This window comes from Syngnathus scovelli, chromosome 19 (assembly GCF_024217435.2).
Source record: "Syngnathus scovelli strain Florida chromosome 19, RoL_Ssco_1.2, whole genome shotgun sequence".
Lineage (NCBI taxonomy): Eukaryota > Metazoa > Chordata > Actinopteri > Syngnathiformes > Syngnathidae > Syngnathus > Syngnathus scovelli.
The window spans coordinates 11,160,181-11,182,429 of NC_090865.1; the positions used below are offsets into that span (position 1 = coordinate 11,160,181).

At 46.3% G+C, this 22,249-nt stretch overlaps 2 non-coding genes and 1 pseudogene across 2 annotated transcripts; all 3 read left to right on the forward strand.

Annotated features, from left to right (window-relative positions):
• The first annotated feature begins 13,418 nt into the window (after positions 1-13,418).
• trnat-agu (transfer RNA threonine (anticodon AGU)) lies at positions 13,419-13,491 on the forward strand. The gene has a single exon. It is a non-coding gene; the product is annotated as a tRNA-Thr (tRNA).
• Positions 13,492-19,194: 5,703 nt separating this feature from the next.
• On the forward strand, positions 19,195-19,360 carry LOC125987557 (U1 spliceosomal RNA). Its single transcript, XR_007488037.1, has one exon. It is a non-coding gene; the product is annotated as a U1 spliceosomal RNA (small nuclear RNA).
• Positions 19,361-20,661: 1,301 nt separating this feature from the next.
• LOC125987565 (U5 spliceosomal RNA) lies at positions 20,662-20,746 on the forward strand (annotated as a pseudogene).
• Positions 20,747-22,249: the final 1,503 nt, after the last annotated feature.

Here is a 22,249-nt window from a genome sequence, read left to right on the forward strand (position 1 = left end):
GCGGAAGAAGATGGATGGATGGATGGATGGATGGATGGATGGATAATACCACATCTCCCTTTTTCCAGGGATCATTGTGTAGACTGCCTTTGTCTCGTCAGACCTTAGAGCAGTGGTTCTTAACCTGGGTTCGATCGAACCCTAGGGGTTAGGTGAGTTGGCTTCAGGGGTTCGGCAGAGCTGGTATGTCATTGCCCCGCCCCCGCCCCGCGACCCCCCCCCCCCCCCGCCCACGGATGGCTGAACACACCTGAATATCGTGTAAATTCGTGATAACGCATATCTGAACTGTTCTTGCAAAGGCAACAGCAGAAGTCACACTGATTTGCTGGTATGTCATCCCCCCCTATATAGAGGGGTTCGGTGAATGTGCACATGAAACTGATGGGGTTCGTTTAACCCGCCCCCCAAAGAGGGGTTTGTTGAATGCACATATGGACCTGATGGGGTTCGGTACCTCCAAAAAGGTTAAGAACCACTGCCTTAGAGGATTATTCTGCCTCTTGTGTAGAAAGGTCTGTTCCTAACTTTTGCCAAGGTCTTTCAGGGCACCCTGATGGCACGAGTGCCTCTTTTGGGTTGTGTCGCTCTTGTATGCATGTCCTGCAGTTCAGTACCATTTTGTTCACTTGCTGGCTGAGTCCCGGCCACCACACAGATTGACGTGCACGTGATTTACATTCCAGGACACCCAAGTGTCCTTCGTGTAATTTGAACAGCACGTCGTTCCTCATTGCGGAAGGTATTACCAGTCGTGTGTCCTTTAGCATCTTTCACTGTTAATGTGGCTCGCTCCGGCCAGTCATTTTTTAGCGCTGGTTCCTGTTTTGCATGTGCTGGCCATCCTTCCATGCACATGGTCATGACACGCGAGCAGACACTGTCGGCTTTCAACTGCTCTTTCAGGTTTTCTGTATATGATGAGCTGACGGGTAGACTCTCAGTGACACAGTCCACAAATATGTTTGTGCTCTCCATCAGCTCCTGGTCATCAGTGGACATGCGTCATTTTACAGGTTGCACGTGAAAGTGTGTCTGCTGTCCAAAGCGACTTTCCTGGTACGTGCACAATGGAGTATGAGTAGCGCATCACCCTCATCCTGAAACCCTGGATTCTCTGTGGCAAAAGATCCAGTGCTTGGGCTCCAAGCAGGATGAGAAGGGGTTTATGGTCGGTCTCCAGGCAAAACTCCTTTCCAATGAGGAAATCCCGAAACTGTTCACAGGCCCATGTGAGGCCCATGTGAGGCCCAGAGCTTCCTTCTCCACCTGTGTGTATCGTTGCTCAGTTGGAGTGAGTGACCGTGATGCGTAAGACACAGGCTTCCATCCTTCCCCTCATTTCTGAAGAATTACGCCCCCCAACCCATACGATGATGCATCAGCAGATACTTTGGTGTCTCTGCCCGGGTCATACATAGCCAGCACCGGAGGAGAGGACAGAGCTTTCTTTAGGTCTTCAAATGCTGCTTTTGTCCTTTTGGGGCACGACCACCATGCCGGCACACCAATCAGTTGGCTCCTTCACCCGACTAATGACGCCCAGAGCTTCCATGCGCTGGAGCTCTCTCTTGACTTCACCCACCAGTGGTAGTGGAATCCTCCTGGGTTTTTTTACTGAATATGGCACGGCACCTGGCTTGACCTTTATGGTGTATGGTTGTTGTAGCTAACCCAGACCGCTGCGCAACTTGGGATAACTTGCCTTGAAAGTCTCCATGTCTATGCTGTCGACTCGGATAAGCAAGCCAAGAAATGTGCTCTGGTTTTGATCAATATATCAGTGTTTTTTTTCATTTGCCGTTCTCATCCCTGATGTTTAGCTCTGCTTCAAAATGAGGCTTGTCATCTTTCTGTGGCAACTGTGATTTTTTTCTGTGGCTCATCACCTGACACCTACCCACAGTTTGCGGTGTATTTGTCTCCCTAGACTCAATATATATATTTGTGTGTGTATATATAAACAGTGATCTCCAAGAACCACCATCATGTGTTTTTTTTTTTTTTAACAACGATTACTTCTAGAACATTCCTTGAAAATAATACGTCCTCATCAGTGAGTTGTTTTAGAACAGGCCTGTCGGCTACTCATGTGGTAGTTGGGGGCTGCCTTTTGCCGATGGGCACAACTGTAGTGAATACAAACTTCCTGTGTTGCAGAGAAGAACCAGCGGACACACATAGTCATTGCTTTTCTTTTTGTACCTTTAATCAGAAATCTGCTATTGGCTGTAATGAAGATTTGGCACACAAAACGTACCTATATTCCTGGACTTGGACTCTGACTCGGGGACTCGGACTCGGTCGGACTCTGTCATTTTTGCCGGACTCGGACTCAGACTCGGTGCTGATTTTGACCGAGTCCACCGAGTCCGACAATAAAAAAATCACGTTCAATTTTACTTTCATCATGCTGCTCAGAATGCGAGTAGGAATACTGTCCACAGCCCTGCTTACGATCAATGCGGCCACGTTGAGTTGCACTTAGGCTAATGTTTACATTATGTACCAATGTCAAGGACGATTATGTCACCCAGCTTATATCATTGATGTGTTTCGATAGTTGTGGGGTCGTCACTAATTATTTGTGTTTAGATAAATGTCTGAGCTATAATGGTGTAATTAATGATTAAAAAATATTATCTTACATGTCCCGTGTTTCAGAATGGTTATTTAATTGGGCAAGAGTGTTTTCAAGCGTTTTGCCTCATGCCAATGGCACTCAGGGCTAAGGGTGGGCTTCAATGACCATTTTTGTAAAGCCACGCATTTAATACCATGTCAAATAATATATTAGAGTGTAGGTTATGTTCCAATGTATCCACTTCTATCGGTTAAATTGTCAACCGTACATTTATGACTATGCCTCGAGTGATCTACGTTATGAACTAGCACAACTCCGGTGGGGCAGGGAAAATGTTATCGATCCGACGTCCGATTGGAACGTCGCCTCACTTTTACGTCCGCCCTCTCAGCAAGGGATCCTATATAAGCCGAACCAGCCAGTGTGAAAGCAGTTGCGTTCGTTCTGATAGATTTTGATCTAAATTAGCCTTGACTAAAGACGAAGCAGTCACATGAATTAACGGAAAAAATTGACAGCCGGACTAGGACCCGGACTCGGACTCGGTGGTCAAGAGGCCGGACTCGGTGCAAAAATCCGACCGAGTCCACAGCCCTGGCTCAAACCTCATTGAATAAAGTACATAAGCAGACAAGTATATTCACATATTAAATAAATAAAAGAAACATTTTAAACATATAATTATACCTACACACCAAATCAATAAAGAAGACATAACTAGACATTTTTGATAAGTGGTAATGAGAAAGGTTTTTATAACTTTATGATCTGATATATATATTTCTGAGCACTTTGAAGTAACAAATGTTTTTTGATATATTGCCTGAATAGCTTAATGACCCTTAAGGAACTGTTCAATGCATGCCTGATGATTTTCTAAATCACGGACACTGCCAAAGTCGTCTAAAAATGTTCAGTACTTGATTGTATCTTATGTTTTGACTAATTCTAGACACCAGTTTTCGATTACTACTGAACGTTCTGGACAGAGGGAAATATTTTGCCCAACAAAGAGAAGATATGGTTGAAAGCATGATTAAACTAAGAATATGATGACGTAAGCAAGTACATGGAGATCAAAAGAACAAACAAACAAAAACATGGTAAGTGGTGAGTACAAACTTTGCATGGTCAGGGAACATTAATAAATAGGTAGATGATGTCACAGCCAAAAGCTCACATAATTCCGTACAAAATGACAAAATTGAAAGAATGATGAATGGATGAGGTGGAACAGTATATGTGCAAGAATGTTTACAGGAAGGTCACTTGGAGATAAAACCAGCAGGTGCCAGAGGGAGACAGCCAAGCCAAAGACGATCGTCAAGGCTGAAAGACGGAAAGGACAACAACAGCCCCCACAAATCGAATCTCCCATAATCAGCACCCAACCCCACGGAACCAGCTCTCACCGAACCAGCACCCACTCCCATGGAATCAAACTCTCCTGTGAACTTGCCCCACCCCAAAGACTCATCACCCATCAAACTCGGCCCACACTGGCCGACTGAATATGAGCTGACCAAAGAACCTTGAACGTGGCCTTTTCTGAATGGAGACTTTGCGCTCTTGAAAGGCCCAGCGCTGTATTGTACTTTCCTGAAGACAGAGCTTTCTGAACAAGAATTGTGATTGAACTCAACCAACCTGTGTAAGTCTAATTTCTGCTTCAGTGTCTTAGCATTTTCCTAAATCTGAAGAAATCAAACGAGCACACAGTGAGTAAATTGGATAACTGGTGATTGGCAATGACTTTTGCCGTGAGGCGCAGATAGTGCGCTCCCTAAATTGTGGACAAAATCCAACAGGTGTGTTAGAGATTTGCTCACTCCAACTTATTTTGCAAGAACCAAACAGAAGACAAGCAAGTTCTTTTAGACACCTGCAGGTGGAGAGTCCATTCGTCGCTGTCTGAACAGCGATTATCGAATGAAGTCTGAAAGGTCTCCTTCCTGCAAGGGCATATTTATTAGGAGGAACAGAGTGGGGGTATGAGTGGGCTGAATAGAAAGCCCTTGTCCTCTAGTCTAAACATCTCAGGGGATGTTTTACGATCTTGTGATAAGGAGGACAAGGTAAGGTATTTATTACCTGTTGCATTCCAACATAATCCTATGATAAAGATAACCTGGAAAACCCTAACATCTCCCTCCTGTTTTATCATATGATTATGCTACCCCAAACAACAAAGACAAGTAAGAAAAAAACACATATATATGTATAATGAAGAAAGAAGAATAGGAAAAATAAAAACAACAAACAATGATAGCAACACTTTCCAGTGAAGATGAGGCATTACCTTAATACCCCAGATCAAACTTATTGTGTAAGCGAAAAACCTGCTGGCCAGATGTTATTAGCAGGAAAATTCTTACACGGTCCCTTTGCCTTAAGGCGACCAGAATGCTATCAATAAAAACAAAAAGAAAAACAAAGAAACAGTACATCAGCGTATCCATTACTTGCGAAGCATATTTGATGGTCAAATCAACAAGTTTCCGTAATACATGCTCAACAGAACAGCATCTACGCAATCCACGTCTCATTATCATTATCACATCTGTCACGTCTAAGAAGTTGTATATGTGCTCGCATTTTCGTCAGCTGCTGATGTTCTAGTCTGTAGGTGAGGTCTGTCACACACACTGGCGCACACACTCGTGTCCAGTTGGCAGGCAGCATCGGACAACTCTCGTGACCACAAAACCATGATCCGTACTGAACAGGCACGTGCACTCATAGGATGCAGGTGAGGCAGTGCCTCTGAACTTCTGAATGAAGTAGGTCCCGTCCGATGGTGCAGCCATGTTGGTAGTAGAGCCCTTACACCTTGAAAACGGCTCTCTCATCCTGGCACACAGCGGTGATGTCCAAAGCTCCCATCCAGTTTCCTCCTGGAGAGCAGTCATCGTTAATGCATTTGTGGGTCCTGCAACCTTGGGTGCAACATGTGTAGTCAGCAAGACTTGGAATGGTCCCTCCCGTCGTGGCTGGCCCAGTTCCTTCCTTTAATGACCTCGATGTAGACCCAGTCTCCTGGATTGATGGGGTTGTCGACCTGTGAGGAGGAAAGATCAAGCGGCAGTAAATTTGTCTTTGACACAGTTTGAGCGTCCTGATCATATAATCTGCCAAGGACTGCTCTTCATCTGTTGTTTGCAACTCTCGTAGTCAATTGTAGTGCCCATTTAACTGGCAAATAGGAATGTTTGCGGGAAGAGTTTGAACACTTCCTAATGATTCCCTTTAACCAAAAACTATTTATGACAGGGGCGTTCCCATTTATTGCCTCCTGGTTTAAAAGAGATTGTCTTACCCATGCCTTCTTTCTCCTCACACGCTCGCATCCACACAGGGTGTGAACACACACACACACACACACGCACACGCACCCACGCAGACAAAGAGATTCTAATCCATCTCTCATGTAGCTTCTCTTGATAGAATCTCCTATCGGTAACTGTATAGCAGACGTTTTAGCATATAATCCCATACTCTGCTCTCTCACTTCTACTTTTTCATGTCGGTGCAGTCGTAGGTGGCCCCTATTGCAGTCATTGTCTTGTTAACTGTCGCCGTGTGGCTCCTATGCATGATTGTGTGAATGTCAAAAATTGAACGTACCTAACTTTCTGACCATCCAACCTCCACTGTGGTGCAAAAAAACTTACTATTGTATTGAGTAGGTACATTGAGCAACCTAGCTTCCTCCTGACTGCCAAATGTCCTGTTCTAAAATTTATATAACTCGACCTCTACGTCTTAAGCTTGATGAGCCAAAATATAAGATCTTGCTCTTGTTTCCTACCGTTTTAGCCTATTTGTTTTATCCAAATCCATTCAATCTCTGATTATAATGCTTTTCTCTGTAGCCCAACGGATTTTTCACATTTTTATTTATTTATTTATTTATCAAATCTCCTCAGTTCTGTCAAACTCAGTGCACAATGAACCTCCCTTCCACTTTGAACCAAGCTTCACCAAATTTGGGAACGCCGTAGCAAGGAGTGCGATTTGGTTGTCAGACACTCCAAGTCCATATCTTTTTGCCGCACTTCACCCTATCAAGTTGGTGTTCTTTTGTTGTTGCTTCAGAGCGACCCCATCCATCACTTTTGAATGAGTCCATTGTTCAAATGAGTCAATTTTCATCATTGTGAGTTCCTCCGCTTTTCACTGTCTTTTCCGTCCCCGAGGATGTTGTATTTCCTCCGGAGTGTACTTGTCCTCCTCCAAGCACAACAGCAGTCTTTTCTTGTCCTTCGCCAAAGGTCAAAGGTGCTTCAGAGCCAGGCACCATTTTGTGGTTGTTCACGGCTGCAGGCGAAGTCTCGGATTGGGTTTCAGGGACTCTGACACTGAGAATGACAGGCTGGGACGTTAAACTTGTAAGACTATCTCCAAATGTAGCTGCTTCCATCAATTTGCTGGTAACATTTATTTACCAAACTTCAAATTCTCCTAATAACAGCGGTCTCGTTTTTATATCGTAAATCCTGCAACTCATCCTATTTTTGAGCTACATTTTATCTATAGTTCCAATTTAATCAGACAGTATGTTGTCTTCTGTATCATTATTGAAGATCAACTCACCGAGGTCTGCTTTCCACATCAAGCCCTGATCTGTATGTCTTGACCTATCACATGTTATTGTCATGCTTGCTCAAAAATGTGACTTAGAGTATGGTGCTGTGAATTCTCAATCTCCCCAATGAAATTGGATCCCACCTCGTAGTTCTTATCTTTCTCATGTTCCTGTTAGCCTGCAATTGTCCAAATCAAAAATGTTTTCTTTTAACTGTCTTTCTTTTGAACCTCTAAATCTCTCGTGTTGCTAAACTATCTACACCAGAACAAAAACAAATTACCACAATATAACACCAAATGTATTCGAAAATTCATTGTCATAAAGTGTTGTATTATTACTATCTTCCACTATCTGTCCTACTCACTCCCCCCCCTTTTGAGGCTTGGCAACGCCCATGCCTCACACCTTGACAAACTTTTTGGGAGAATGCGTTCTTTACTACATACGATTCCATCATCATTTAATTTGACTTTCTTTCCAAAACGCTTCTCAATTTCTCAGTTCACACATCTTCTACATGTGTTACTGGTTCTCCAGTTTTTTTTTTTTTTTTTTTCTAGTTAATTATCAATCCAAAAGCTACGTGTTTCTTTCTAACATTCAACCTGCTCAAAATCATTCTTTCATCAAAGTCGCTCTACTAATTTTCCATAGTAGTCGCCAACAACTTCAACCATTCAACCTGTAATTTCTTTTCATTCAGGCTATCATTCATCAATGTTCATTTGCATCTCACACGCAGTCTCCAAAAAGGAGTCTTTCTATCACATTGGTCCCAATTCATCCAAGCTCACCACACAACATTCATATATCATTTCCAACTCAGGTTTCCTGGTAGAACAATCCACCAATTCAAAAAAAAACTTAACTAAAACAAACAATTGGCAAATTAATCTGAATTTTTTTTTTCTTTGTTTTTAAATTTGAAGAACTCAATCTCTCAGATTTAGCTTGCATTTAGAATTTTGTATAATCTTATAACACAACCAATCAATTATTCCTATTAAATGTAGCATTGCAAAATCTTAAATTCACAATTTAGCTTCTTCCAATTCCTGAAAGCATGTTCTGTCATATTTTTTTTTTTTTTCTTCGAATTTCTCATGTGGGCTCGACACTTAACATGCACTAGTGTGGATTAGTTCCTGCTTGCAAACAGATTTCTCTCTTTTTCCTCTCATTTTTATCTTTCAAAATCATTTGTGTTCTGCGGTGCAAATTGGATAGACCACAGTCTAGCAAAAAATTTTTTTATACTAAAACTTTAGCCAATGTTCATCATTTTAACATATACGCACACACATGCACAGCTCTCGCATGCAAAAGGTAGTTCCCAGCAACAATGATTCGTCACAGGCTGGCCATTTCCTGTGGTCGATCATGAGCTGGTCCCTCCCATGCACACGAGGACAGCACATTCTAATTTTATTTATTTATCTTCTAGAAGCAAGTTGCATTTCTTTACCACTTGATTTGCATATTTTAACTTCAGTGTAACACAATTTGAGCTCTAGTCATTTATAATTTGGGCATACAAACAGCATTGTCATACTTCTTGGATGGACAGGATTTCTAATAATCTAAAAAAAATTCTAATAATCTGACAATGACATGTTTTGCTGTCATATGGGCATCTATTCTTTCTTTCTCTGTATGAGCATAAGCGGTCAAAGAGGAGGAAGCTTGTCATGCTAAAAATTTTGCTTTTCTTCTGCTACTTCCTCCACCCTTTGATTGATATTGTTTTGCAAAACGACACTCTCGTGCGAAGTGTCCTCGTCTCCCACAGTTCCAACAGTTGTCAGAATCTCGTGGGGGTTTTGAATTATATGGCGGCCTGCGACCTTGTTGGCCTCTACCTCTCCCTCTAACCTGCTGGGACCCTTGGAAGAAGACTGTTGTATCTTCATCTAGTTCATCATCATCATTATCTAGATGAAATACATCAGAACTTTTGCCTTTTTTGATCACTTTTTCAGCATGTCTGGCCCATTGCATAGTTGTTGTCACACTTGCAACATCCACTTCCACCAAATGTTTCCTCACCCAGTTGCCTATTTCAGGGCGGAAATTAGTGAGGAGCGCATTTTTAAGCTGTTGTTGATAAGCACTCTCAGCTGTATCATTGAATGGGATGCCACTATGTAGCCAGAATTCTTTTTCAAATCTCATTTGAATGGCGGCCTCATCACTTTTCAACTTTCTATCTTTTGTCTTTTGGATTTGTTCTCTGCTTTCTTGTGAAGCTTTCAACCACACTCTAGCACTTCTACCACTTCTTCCACATTTCAAATTTCCTTGTACTCCATACATTTTCTTCCACTTCAGCATGTATTGCATACAATTAAGAAATCTACTTGCCATGAACCTCTCGTTTTAAAGAAGAGCAGAGCAAGAGATTTACCGTTCTTATTTCCCATCTTAATTTTAGTAGCTTAAGGTTTTACAATTTTTTTTCAATTTTTTTTTTCTTTGAGGATCCTCAATGCAGGTTTAAATTGACCTTTCAACAAATTACTAGCCTGTTTTATTGCCGTGGATCAACGCTAGAACTGCTTTTTAGTCAATTTATCCTACCAGTCACACACTCAATCACACTAACTCCAGCGCTTTTTTAGGCCTCATGGCTCGGACAAACCAAAGCCGTATCTCATAGCTCGGATAAACCAAAGCCGAATCTCATAGCTCGGACAAACCAAAGCCGAATCTCATAGCTCGGACAAACCAAAGCCGAATCTCATAGCTCGGACAAACCAAAGCCGAATCTCATAGCTCGGACAAACCAAAGCCGAATCTCATAGCTCGGACAAACCAAAGCCGAATCTCATAGCTCGGACAAACCAAAGCCGAATCTCATAGCTCGGACAAACCAAAGCCGAATCTCATAGCCCGGACAAACCAAAGCCGCATCTTTAGCGCTTTAACTTACTTGTCCCCTGGTTCGTTGCACCGCCGGATCCCGTCAATCCACCTCTGTCAGACGAAGGCAGACCTAAGATGCTGGCCCAGCGAAGAATTCTCTTCCCAGGACTTTCTTTTCCAGGTCCTCCTAATGGACGCTGGCTTGTCGACAATGCAGCACGTCCTCCTTCGCCGGTCAGATGGTGGGTATGAGGATCCCGGGTTTCGGCACCAAAATGTTAGAGATTTGCTCACTCCAACTTATTTTGCAAGAACCAAACAGAAGACAAGCAAGTTCTTTTAGACACCTGCAGGTGGAGAGTCCATTCGTCGCTGTCTGAACAGCGATTATCGAATGAAGTCTGAAAGGTCTCCTTCCTGCAAGGGCATATTTATTAGGAGGAACAGAGTGGGGGTATGAGTGGGCTGAATAGAAAGCCCTTGTCCTCTAGTCTAAACATCTCAGGGGATGTTTTACGATCTTGTGATAAGGAGGACAAGGTAAGGTATTTATTACCTGTTGCATTCCAACATAATCCTATGATAAAGATAACCTGGAAAACCCTAACAAGGTGCATGAACTCAATCTGTTCTTCAACAGATTTGATTCCGCCTCCCCCCCACCCCTTCACCTCGCTCCGCATCTTTTTCTACCACCTTCGACACTCCAGCCCCCCTGCCAGCTCACCAACCCCCTCCCCCGGACTCACTCTTCTGTCTCCTGTCTCCACTCCATCACCCCGGTCTTCCGACATCCCCCTCTTCTTTACAGATCTTCAGGTTCACTTCAGAAAGATCAAAGCAGGGAAGACCCCGGGCCCAGACGGCATCTGGCCGAGACTGCTCAGGGATTGTGCGGACCAGCTGAGTGGTGTGGTCAGGTACCTGTTCAACCTAAGCCTGAGCCTGAACAAGGTCCCAGTACTGTGGAAGACCTCCTGCGTGGTCCCTGTACCAAAGGTGCCATGCCCCAAGGAGCCTAACCACTTCAGGCCTATTGCCTTGACTTCCCACCTGATGAAGACTATGAAGAGGATCATCCTGGGTCACCTGCGTTCACTAGTGGGAGCGCAGCTGGACCCCCTGCAGTTTGCTTACCTGCCTGGTGTTGGGGTGGACAATGCATTGATTTATTTACTGCACAGAACACTGCTTCACCTGGAGGACAACAGGAGCACTGGGAAGATCATGTTCTTTGTTTTCTTCAGCGCTTTTAACACCATCCAGCCGTCACTGCTTAGGGTAAAGATGGAGAAGGCGGGTATGGACCAGTGCCTGACTGCATGGACAACGGACTTCCTCACCGACCGGCCGCAGTTTGTGAGGTTACATCGCAGTGAGTCCGACGTGGTGCACTGCAGCACTGGTGTCCCCCAGGGTAGGGTGCTCCTTTCCTTTTCACCCTGTTCACGTCAGACTTTACCCACGACACCGCACACTGCCAAATCCAGAAGTTCTCCGACGACATGGCCATTGTTTGAAATGTCGCAGAGGGGAACGATCTGGAATATAGGTTGGTCATCAAGGACTTTGTCAGCTGGTGTGAGCTCAACCAGCATCAGGTGAACAACACCAGCAAGACGAAGGGGTTGATTGTGAGCTTCGGGAGGACAGCACCCATCTTCACTCCAATGAACATCCAGGGATCGGACAGTGAGGTAGTGGAGAACTACAAATTCCTGGGTGTTCGCCTTAACAACAAACTGGACTGGACTGGACTGATCACACCCATATCCTGTACAAAAAGGGCCAGAGTCGCCTCCATCTGCTGAGGAGACTGAGGTCCTTCGGTGTGTGCAGGGCTCTCCTCCGGACCCTCTATGACTCTATGGTGGCCTCGGCCATCATCTACGCTGTGGTCTGCTGGGGTGGGGGCAGTAGTGACCGGGACAGGGGGGGACTGAATAAGATGCTCAGAAGAGCGAGCTCTGTTCTGGGCTGTCCCCTGGACTCCATTGAGGTTGTGGGTGAGAGGAGGACGTTGATTAAGCTTAAATCCATCATGGACAACACCTCTCACCACCTCCATGAGAGTGTGCGGTTCCTGAGCAGCTCCTTTAGCGGCAGACTTTTGCACCCTCGGTGTAGGAAGGAACGGTTCCTCAGGTCCTTCATTCCATCTGCTGTCAGACTTTACAACATGCATGCCGCCTGATAAAATGAATGTGTTTCGTCTCTACTAGCAGCACTTGTGTTTATCCTTGTCTGTTATTTACCCTTTTTTGTAATTCTGGCACTTGTTTTATTCTTGCACTCGTATTATTATTGCACTGATATGCGCTGCTGTGACAAGTGAATTTCCCTGCTGTGGGATGAATAAAGTTCAATCAATCAGTCAAGAGTTGGTTCAGACTGAAGTCAAGTTTTTGATTTCAAAGCATGACACGTTAAATTGACTATGAAAGGAATCGTCTGATCCGAAGTCAGGTGCCTTATCCATTAGGCCACATCGCCATGTGAAATACTCCATGTTTTCAGTGTGGCCTTGATAAGACTGTTTAACGGTTCCCAACAAGCAAGGATGCCCAATGTGGGAACCGAACCCACGGCCCTGAGTTTAAGAGTCGCATGTTCTCCCCACTGAGCTAACCAGGCTTTTCGACCTTGGAATTGTTTCATTTTTTCATTTTTTTTGAATGGGTTAGGGGAAATAGAGAAATGTTTTAAGTGTGGCCTCTGAAACACATCTATTGATAAGACTAAAGAATCAAAGGTTCCCGACAAGTGTGGGCTGCCCAATATGGGGATAGAACCCACAACCCTGAGATTAAGACTTGCATGCTCTACCACCTGAGCTAACCAGGCTTCTCCTATTAAGAACTGTTTCATTCTTTCACTTTTTTTAATGGGTTTGGTTCACGAAAACCAGAAGCCACGTTTTAAATCTGGCCTCTGAAACACATTCGTTGATAAGACTAAACATTTAAAGGTTCCCAACAAGTGGCAGCTGTCCAATGTTGTCTCTAGTTGGAAACCCCAGCCCGAGTTGGAAACCCTAATTGGAAACCCTTGCCCCAGTTGGAATTCCTAGTTTGAAACCCTACCCGGAGTTGGAACCCTAGTTGGAAACCCTAGCCCAAGTTGGAAATGCTGGCTCTAGTGTGCAATAGAGAAAGCATTTTTTCTTTTGGTTTTTGTCACTTTGTTGCACTGAAAATGGAGATTGGGGGGGAGTCAGCACAACAAAAAAGAAATCAGAAACCAAAACCTTTCTGACAGTATAGAAAAGAATAATAAATAATACATAGAATAAGGTTTACTGTCTGTGAAGTTGAGTTTAATTGAAATGGCCAGTGGTTGAATCAATTTTACAGTAAAATAGCTTTGTAAAACCAACTATTCATGGCCTCGGTAGCGCAGGTGGTAGCGCGTCAGTCTAGTAAACTGAAAGTCGTGAGTTCAACCCTCACACGGGGCTATGTTTTATTTAGTCCTAACGCTAACTCGAGCCCTTGTTGGAAACCCTAGCCCCAGTTGGAAACCCAACTTTGAGAATGGTCAGACAGAAGTACCTTTTTCTTTTGATGAAGTTCAGTTTGATGGAAATGGCCGGTGGTTGAATCAATTTTACAGTAAAATAGAATTTTAAGACAGGTGCCACAAATTCTCGTTGGCGCAGGCGGTAGCGCGTCAGTGTCGTAATCTGAAAGTCGAGAGTTTGATCCTCACACGGTGCATGATTTATATATATTCCAACCCTAAATCTAGCCCTACCTGTAAACCCTAGTCCTAGTTGGAAATCCTAGCCCTAGCCTAGTTAAGTTTGATCAAAATGGGCGGTGGTTGAATCAATTTTACAGTAAAAAACAATTGCACAAATTGCAAATGCATAGCCTCGTTCGCGGAAGTGGTAGTGTGTCAGTCTCATAATCTGGAGGTCGTAAATTCGACCCTCACACAGGGCACACTTTTATATAGTCCTAACTCTAGCCCGAATTGGAAACCCTCATCCTCGTTGGAAGCCCCAGTTGGAAACCCTGGCCACAATTTGAAACCTTAGTTGGCTTCCCTAACCCGAGTTGGAAACCCTAGTTTCAGAATGCTCAGACTAAAAGTCACTTTATCTTTCTGTGAAGTTCAGTTTGATTGAAATGGCCGGTGGTTGGATCAATTTTACAGTAAAAAAGAATTGTAAAACTGTAAATGCACAGCCTCATTAATGCAGGTGCTAGCATGCCAGTCTCACAATCTAAAGGTCAAGAGTTCGGTCCTCAGGTGGGGCAGACTTTTTATATACCTAGTCCAAACTAGCCCTAACCCTAACTCTAGCCCTAGTTGGAAACCCTAGTCCTAGTTGGAAACCTTAGTTGAAAACCCTATTTTCAGTAGGGAGCAGGTTGCTCAGACTAAAATAACTTTTTCTTCTTTTAAGGGGTAGGGCAGCAAAGTAAGCAGGGATTGTGAATATCAGCAAGCACAGGTTGCTCAACTGGAGTCAAGAGAAACAAGTTAAAAATTGTACATCAGATGAAAAATGTGCCTCTTTCTTTTGGCTTTTGTCACTGACATTTGGGGTCACCACAACAAAGATCAAAACAGCACAAAAACAGTTTACCTATATTTTGTCACGTCTCGCCCCCAACTGCTCCACTATGTGTCTATCTTGGTTTCTGTCTGTGTGCTCGCCCCTCCCCTCCTGTGTGCCCATGATCAGTGTGATTGTTCCCACCTGCCTCTCGTTACCTGTCGTGTATAAAAGTCCTGTCTGCCCCTCTCTCCCTGTCGGATCATTGGTTTTGGTTTTGGTTGCTGTCGTTCGGTGTTGGCGTGCTGTCTTGGTGCCGTCGTGTCCTGCTGTCTTCTTGTTTCACGTCCCGGTCAGTCAAGTTATTGTTTAGGTCATGTCAGTTTACCGAGTCTGTATTTTGAGTTGCTTCGGTGGACCCTGGTCCGGGCTGCACTTGGTCGTCCTGCTCCATGCTCCACACCCGACCGTGACAGAATGATCCGACCATCACAGCGGCCAGCGCTTGGACCACCCTTCACCACCAGCTCCCGCTGCGACGCCCGATCCACATCCGAGCATGTTCCAGCGCCATGGGCTTGCAGCCGCCATCGGATCTTGCTCCAGCGACGCCGGGCTCACGGCCGCCATCGGAATTCCCCCCCGGCGCCATCAGCTCTGCGACCGTCGTCGGACTTCGCTGCCGCGACGCCGGACCCGCGGCCGCTATCGGAGTGCCCCCCCGGCGTCATCAGACTCACGGCTGCCATCGGGCTCCACCCCAGCGTCGCAGGACCCGCGAACGTTGCCAGACATCCAAGCCAGCTGCGTCGGACCCGCGATCGTCCCTGGCTCCGCTCCCTCTGCTGCGGCGCGTGATGTCTGTTGCCGCCGCGCACAGCCCCGCCTTCCGAATGTCGCCGATCACTGTACGGACTTTGTGAGTGGCCGCCGATCGCGGTACAGACTTCCCAAGGCGCCGCCCCAGTGCGGTTGTGTTTCCCCGAGTTTCCGCGGAGTGCGGTTCTGTTTCCCCAAGTCGCCGCCCGTGTGCTGCTGTGTTCCCCAAGTCGCCGCCCGAGCGCGGTTCTGTTCCCGAAGTCACCGCCAGAGTGCGGCTCTGTCCCCTAGGTCACCGCCAGAGTGCGGCTCTGTCCCCTAGGTCACCGCCAGAGTGCGGATCTGTCCCCGCAGTCACCGCCCGAGTGCGGATCTGTCCCCGCAGTCACCGCCCGAGTGCGGTTCTGTCCCCGAAGTCACCGCCAGAGTGCGGATCTGTCCCCGCAGTCGCCGCCAGAGTGCGGATCTGTCCCCGCAGTCGCCGCCAGAGTGCGGATCTGTCCCCGCAGTCGCCGCCAGAGTGCGGATCTGTCCCCGCAGTCGCCGCCAGAGTGCGGATCTGTCCCCGCAGTCGCCGCCAGAGTGCGGATCTGTCCCCGCAGTCGCCGCCAGAGTGCGGATCTGTTCCCCGAAGTCGCCGCCAGAGTGCGGTTCGGTTCCCCCAAGTCACCGCCCGAGTGCGGTTCGGTTCCCCAAGTCGCCGCCCGAGTGCGGTGCGGTTCGGTTCCCCAAGTCGCCGCCCGAGTGCGGTGCGGTTCGGTTCCCCAAGTCGCCGCCCGAGTGCGGCGCGGTTCGGTTCCCCAAGTCGCCGCCCGAGTGCGGCGCGGTTCGGTTCCCCAAGTCGCCGCCCGAGTGCGGCGCGGTTCGGTTCCCCAAGTCGCCGCCCGAGTGCGGCGCGGTTCGGTTCCCCTAGTTTTTTTTTTTTTTGGGACGTCGGGAGACGTCCCTTGTGGGGGGGGTTCTGTCACGTCTCGCCCCCAACTGCTCCACTATGAGTGTGTCTTGGTTTCTGTCTGTGTGCTCGCCCCTCCCCTCCTGTGTGCCCATGATCAGTGTGATTGTTCCCACCTGCCTCTCGTTACCTGTCGTGTATAAAAGTCCTGTCTGCCCCTCTCTCCCTGTCGGATCATTGGTTTTGGTTTTGGTTGCCGTCGTTCGGTGTTGGCGTGCTGTCTTGGTGCCGTCGTGTCCTGCTGTCTTCTTGTTTCACGTCCTGGTCAGTCAAGTTATTGTTTAGGTCATGTCAGTTTACCGAGTCTGTATTTTGAGTTGCTTCGGTGGACCCTGGTCCGGGCTGCACTTGTTCGTCCTGCTCCATGCTCCACACCCGACCGTGACATATTTTCCTCTTTCAATTTGATGATACACTAGACATGAATACCTGTTTAGATTTGAAATCTTATCCATTAGGCCAGATAGCCATACAGGAAATTCTGACAAGTGATAGCAGTGCAATGATTTTTGAGCATATACAGTAAATCTACAGCCTAGATTCAAGTGGAGGTAACTGACTGGATCAGAAGATTAAGGGGTTCAAGTCCCTTCGTTGTCAATTTAATGAATGTCAAGAGGAAAGTAGCCTAGTGGATAATGTGTCTAACATTAAATAATAGTTTTTATTTTGTTTCTGCATTACCCAATACATCTCCTTCACATTGTGACACATTCTCCCATTATCTGTCTGTGTTAGGTAGAGAAAAAGATTTTAAAGGAAAGGTAATTATTGTTGTGTTGTGTTTTGTTGTATTGTGTGTTGTCATTACCGTATTTTCTGGACTATAAGTCACGTTTCTTTTCATAGTTTGGGTGGGGGGGCGACTTATACTGAGGAGCAACTTATACGTGATTTTTTGTCACAAATTTTCAAAATAAAAAAAAAAAACCAAAAATGGATAAACGAACCGTGATGTAGCAAGGGATTACTGTAGTTTGAACTGCAAGTGACATCAGCGGCGCGGCGGTTGTTTACTTAAAGGACAAAGGATTCGATCACGGGATGACGAAGATGACGAAGGGCCCCATGTACTACCGGCATCTTTAGTGGCTTTGCTTGTAAGTGACACAGAGGACGAAGAGTTTTTTTTTTCCCAATGATCATCACACACACATCTGGGTGTGGTGAGATTTGTCCTCTGCATTCAACCCATCCCCGTGTGATTTTGATCCATCCCCTGGGGGAGAGGGGAGCAGTGAGCAGCAGCGGTGCCGCGCTCGGGAATCATTTGGTGATCTAACACCCAATTCCACCCCTTAATGTTGAGTGCCAAGCAGGGAGGCAATGGGTCCCATTTTTATAGGTATGACCCGGCCGGGGTTTGAACCCACAACCTTCCAGTCTCAGGGCGGACACTCTACCACTAGTTTGAAGGATTTAATGATTTGGAGTGACACAGAAGGTTTGAAAAACTATTATATGTTTCACGCACACCCGGTCCTATTCTATGGAGCTCTCTTCCACCTCTGTGGCCTGAAGTGCCACCTCCAGGGATGGAAGTCCACGCTGCCACACGCCTGGAAGTCGATGCCGGTGCTTGGGGCTGTGTGGCGGTGAACTGTTTATGTTATTGTTATTTGATATATTTGTCATTTTCAAAACTTGTTCAGGAAAAAAATATTATTCAGTGGTAATGTTGGACGTTTTCAATAAATACAAATTCATACAGTTTTAGGGTTCTCAGGTTAAAAAAGGCAATGCATGCACGGGGGCCCCCAGGGCTGCGTGCTTAGTCCATTGCTCTTCACCCTGCTGACGCATGACTGCACTGCGACCTACAGCGACAACCGCATAGTGAAGTTTGCTGACGACACGACTCTGGTGGGTCTCATCACGAAGGGCGATGAGACTCGGTACAGGTCGGAAGTTGACCTTCTGACCATGTGGTGCAGGGACAACAACCTCCTGCTGAACGTCAATAAGACCAAGGAAATCGTTGTTGACTTCCGGAAGGGTCACACAACACACCTGCCGCTGATCATTGACGGTGCTGTGGTGGAGTGGGTGAGCTGCACCAAGTTCCTGGGGGTGCACATCAGTGAGGACCTCTCCTGGTCCGCAAACACCTCGTCACTGGCAAAGAAAGCTCAGCGCCGCCTGTACTTCCTGCGGAAGCTCAGGCGTGCATGTGCTCCTCAGGCAGTCCTGTCTACATTCTACCGTGGCACCATTGAGAGCGTCCTCACCAGTTGCATCGCTGTCTGGGGTGGTAACTGCACTGAATAGAACTTGAAGGCCCTGCAGCGCATAGTGAATACGGCTGGTAAGATTATTGGTGCTTCGCTCCCCTCCCTGAAGGACATTTACACCTCCCATCTCGCCCGCAAGGCAACCTCGATTGCCAGAGATGTGAGTCACCCGGCTCACTCTTTGTTTGACCTTCTGCCCTCTGGGAAGAGGTATAGGAGCCTGCGCTCCCGCACCACCAGACTCGCCAACAGCTTCTTTCTCCAGGCTGTTAGGGCCCTGAACTCGCTACCCCCTTCTGCGTAGCGTGCGGCACTGTTGCGCTATTTTCTGGAATGTCTGTTGTGCGCACACTTGCTCCTTTTTTTGCTCCTCTTATTTATTTATTTATTTGTTGTGTTATTTATTCATTATTTATTCAGCACGCTTTTGTTATACTTGTTTACTTGTTTGTCTGTTGTGGGCCATGTCTTGTCACCATGGGATAGGGGGGAACGAAATTTCGGTTTCTTTGTATGTCTTCGGCATGTGGACAAATTGACAATAAAGCTGACTTTGACTTTGACTTTGACTTAAACAGTTCTACGAATCCTGTTTCATCCACTGAGTGTGTATGTGTGCCACACGTTTTTAGCAATTAAGCCCGTGACTGAAGATGGCGTGTGAGGTAAAGACGTCGGCCCATGATCAAGAAGGTGGTTCACCCCATGTGAGGCTCAGCCATTGCACTACGGTTGTGCTGACCTCTGCAAATTCCCCTACTGTGTGAATCTTGACTGCATTATTTCTGGTAGTGGGGGACTGTGTTCGCGCTCTCCTCTGGTCTTTCTGATGAAAACAAAAATTAAGCGCAGTAGTATGCACATGGAGTTTAAGTCTGCGATGCTGTGACACACTGAACGCTTTTGATTATGTAATTAACTGTACTCTGGAACTGTGTGTCAGGGTTCTCCAGATTATCCTTATCGTATGATTATGTTGGAATGCAGCCTGTAATAAATAACCTAGCTAGATTAGTTTTATGCTTATGTTGGAATGCAACCTGTGATAAATCACCTAGCGTGTCCCATCCTACACAAAGTCGTAAAACACCCCTTGCTATGTTTTGACTAGAGGTCAAGGGCTTTCTCTATTCAGTCCACTCTTACCCCCACCCTGTTTCTCTTAATAAAAATGCTCTTGCAGGAGGCGAGAGTCAGACCTCCATTCGAACATCGCTGTACGCACAGCGACGAATGGACTCTCCACCTGCAGGTGTCTAAAGGGACTTACTCGTCTCCCGTGTGGTTCTTGCAAAATAAGTTGGACTGAGCGAATCTCTAACACTGTGCATTTGCTCGCTAAACTGTATTCACCAAATTAGCAAAAGCAAAATAATATGTAATTACCACGTTCCTGACTCGTTATATGATATGAACGTATCAAAACCTTTTTGTCGGCTGTAGGTCTGTCTTTTTAAGAATGCGCCCGATTGTTGTTCCTCATACATCACAAGTATGGATTTCTAGAAAACAACTTTTACTTTCTAAAGTAAAATGACAGAAATATTTTCTAATGTCAAATATCAAACGCCACCAACGCAGTGGAGGTGAATTACACTCCAAACCATGCCAGCAACGTCAAAAGCCTCAATTATTTGCGACACAAGGGAGACATAGAGCATTTCCGAAGTTTGAAAAATCATTTGAGAAATTACGATCGTATTTTGTTTCTCGATTTGTGTTGAATAAAGTTATGAAATTACAAATTTTCAAATAAAACACAGGGATGGGATCATTTCCCGTTCTCTCAGACCAAAAGTACACGTACCAAGACATACAACTGTTTTTACCATCAATAATCAAAATAGACGCCCAATATAATTGAAAGAACGAGCGCCATCAGTGTTCGATCAGATACCTACAATCCTGTGCGCCAACAATGTTTAAAGTAAGTGAGACATTAATGAACACAAAATACTCGTTTAAACATTCTATTTTGCTTGAGTCCTTGTAAGTATAGTAAATCCATCAACTTCTATTGTTTGTATTAGAAGGAATGGTTGCTGCAATTTGAGTGTGAGACCGCCTGTGAATTTAGTGAGACCAGCAGTGGGGTGGCCCGTTTTGACTCAGATTTTCAGATCACTCGTTTCTCTTCAGATCGAATAAATCTTTCGCCTTTTACTAAAGATTTCTGTGGAGAGGAACAATAAAGAGTATACCATTTCCGTGGAGAGGAACAATAAGAGTATATCTCAATTTGTTGATGCTCTGCGAAAGAATATCAATATTGCAACGGATAGCCGCCTATATCATACTCCGTGCAACAATCATACGTTCACATAATTCATACCGGCACGTGTGAACATGTTCACATAAACAGAGAAATTATGCCGAGTGCAGACAGACAATCACGTTTAAAACCTCGTTTATCATCCATCCATTTATCCACCCTATTCCGCTTATCCGGGTTGGGTCGAGGGGGAGACAGCTTTAGGAGGGACTCCCAGGCTTCCCTCTCCCCAGCCACTTCATCCAACTCAACCCGGGGAATCCCAAGGCGTTCCCAGGCCAGCCGAGAGACATAGTCTTTCCAGCACGTCCTGGATCGCCCGCGAGGTCCCCTACCGGTGGGACATGTCCGGAACACTTCCAAAGGGAGGCGTCCAGGAGGCATCCTGATGAGATGCCTGAGCCACCTCATCTGGCTCCTCTCACCGTAGAAGAGCAGTGGCTCTACTCCGAGTCCCTCCCGGATGACCAAGCTTCTCAAGGGAGAGCCCGGACACCCTGCAGAGGAAACTCATTTCGGCCGCTTGTATTCTGGATCTCGTTCTTTCGGTCACGACCCAAAGCTCGTGACCATAGTTGAGGGTAGGAGCGTAGATCGACCGGTAAATTGAGAGCTTTGCCTTTTGTCTCAGCTCTCTCTTCACCACGACAGATTAGTACAGAGTTCGCATTACTGCCGACGCTGCACCAAACCGCCTGTCGATCTCGCGCTCCATCCTGCTCTCACTCGTGAACAAGACCCAAAGATACTTGAACTCCTCCACTTGGGGCAGGATCTCATCCCCGATCCGGAGAGGGCATCCCACCCTTTTCCGACCGAGGACCATGGCCTCGGATTTGGAGGTGCTGACCCTCATCCCGACCACTTCACACTCAGCTGCGAACCACCCCAGTGAGAGCTGGAGATCACGGCTTGAAGAAGCCAACAGCACCACGTCATCTGCAAAAAGCAGAGACGCAATGCTGAGGTCCCAGAACTGGACCCCCTCAACGCCTTGGCTGCGTCTAGAAATTCTGTCCATAACCATTATGAACAGAATCGGTGACAAAGGGCAGCCTTGGCAGAGTCCAGCCCTCACTGGGAAAGAATCTGACTTACTGCCAGAAATGCGGACCAAACTCTGGTATTGGTGATACAGGGACCAAACCGCCCTTATCAGTTGGCTCAGCACCCCGTACTCCCGAAGCACCCTCCACAAAACTTCCCGAAGGACACGATTGAACCCCTTCTCCAAGTCCACAAAACACATGTGGACAGGTTGGGCGAACTCCCATGCCCCCTCGAGGATCCTGCCCAGGGTGTAGAGCTGGTCCACTGTTCCATGGCCAGGACAAAAGCCACACTGCTCCTCCTTAATCCGAGGTTCGACCTCCCGACAGACCATCATCTCCAGCACCCCTGAATAGACCTTACCAGGGAGGCTGAGGAGTGTGATTC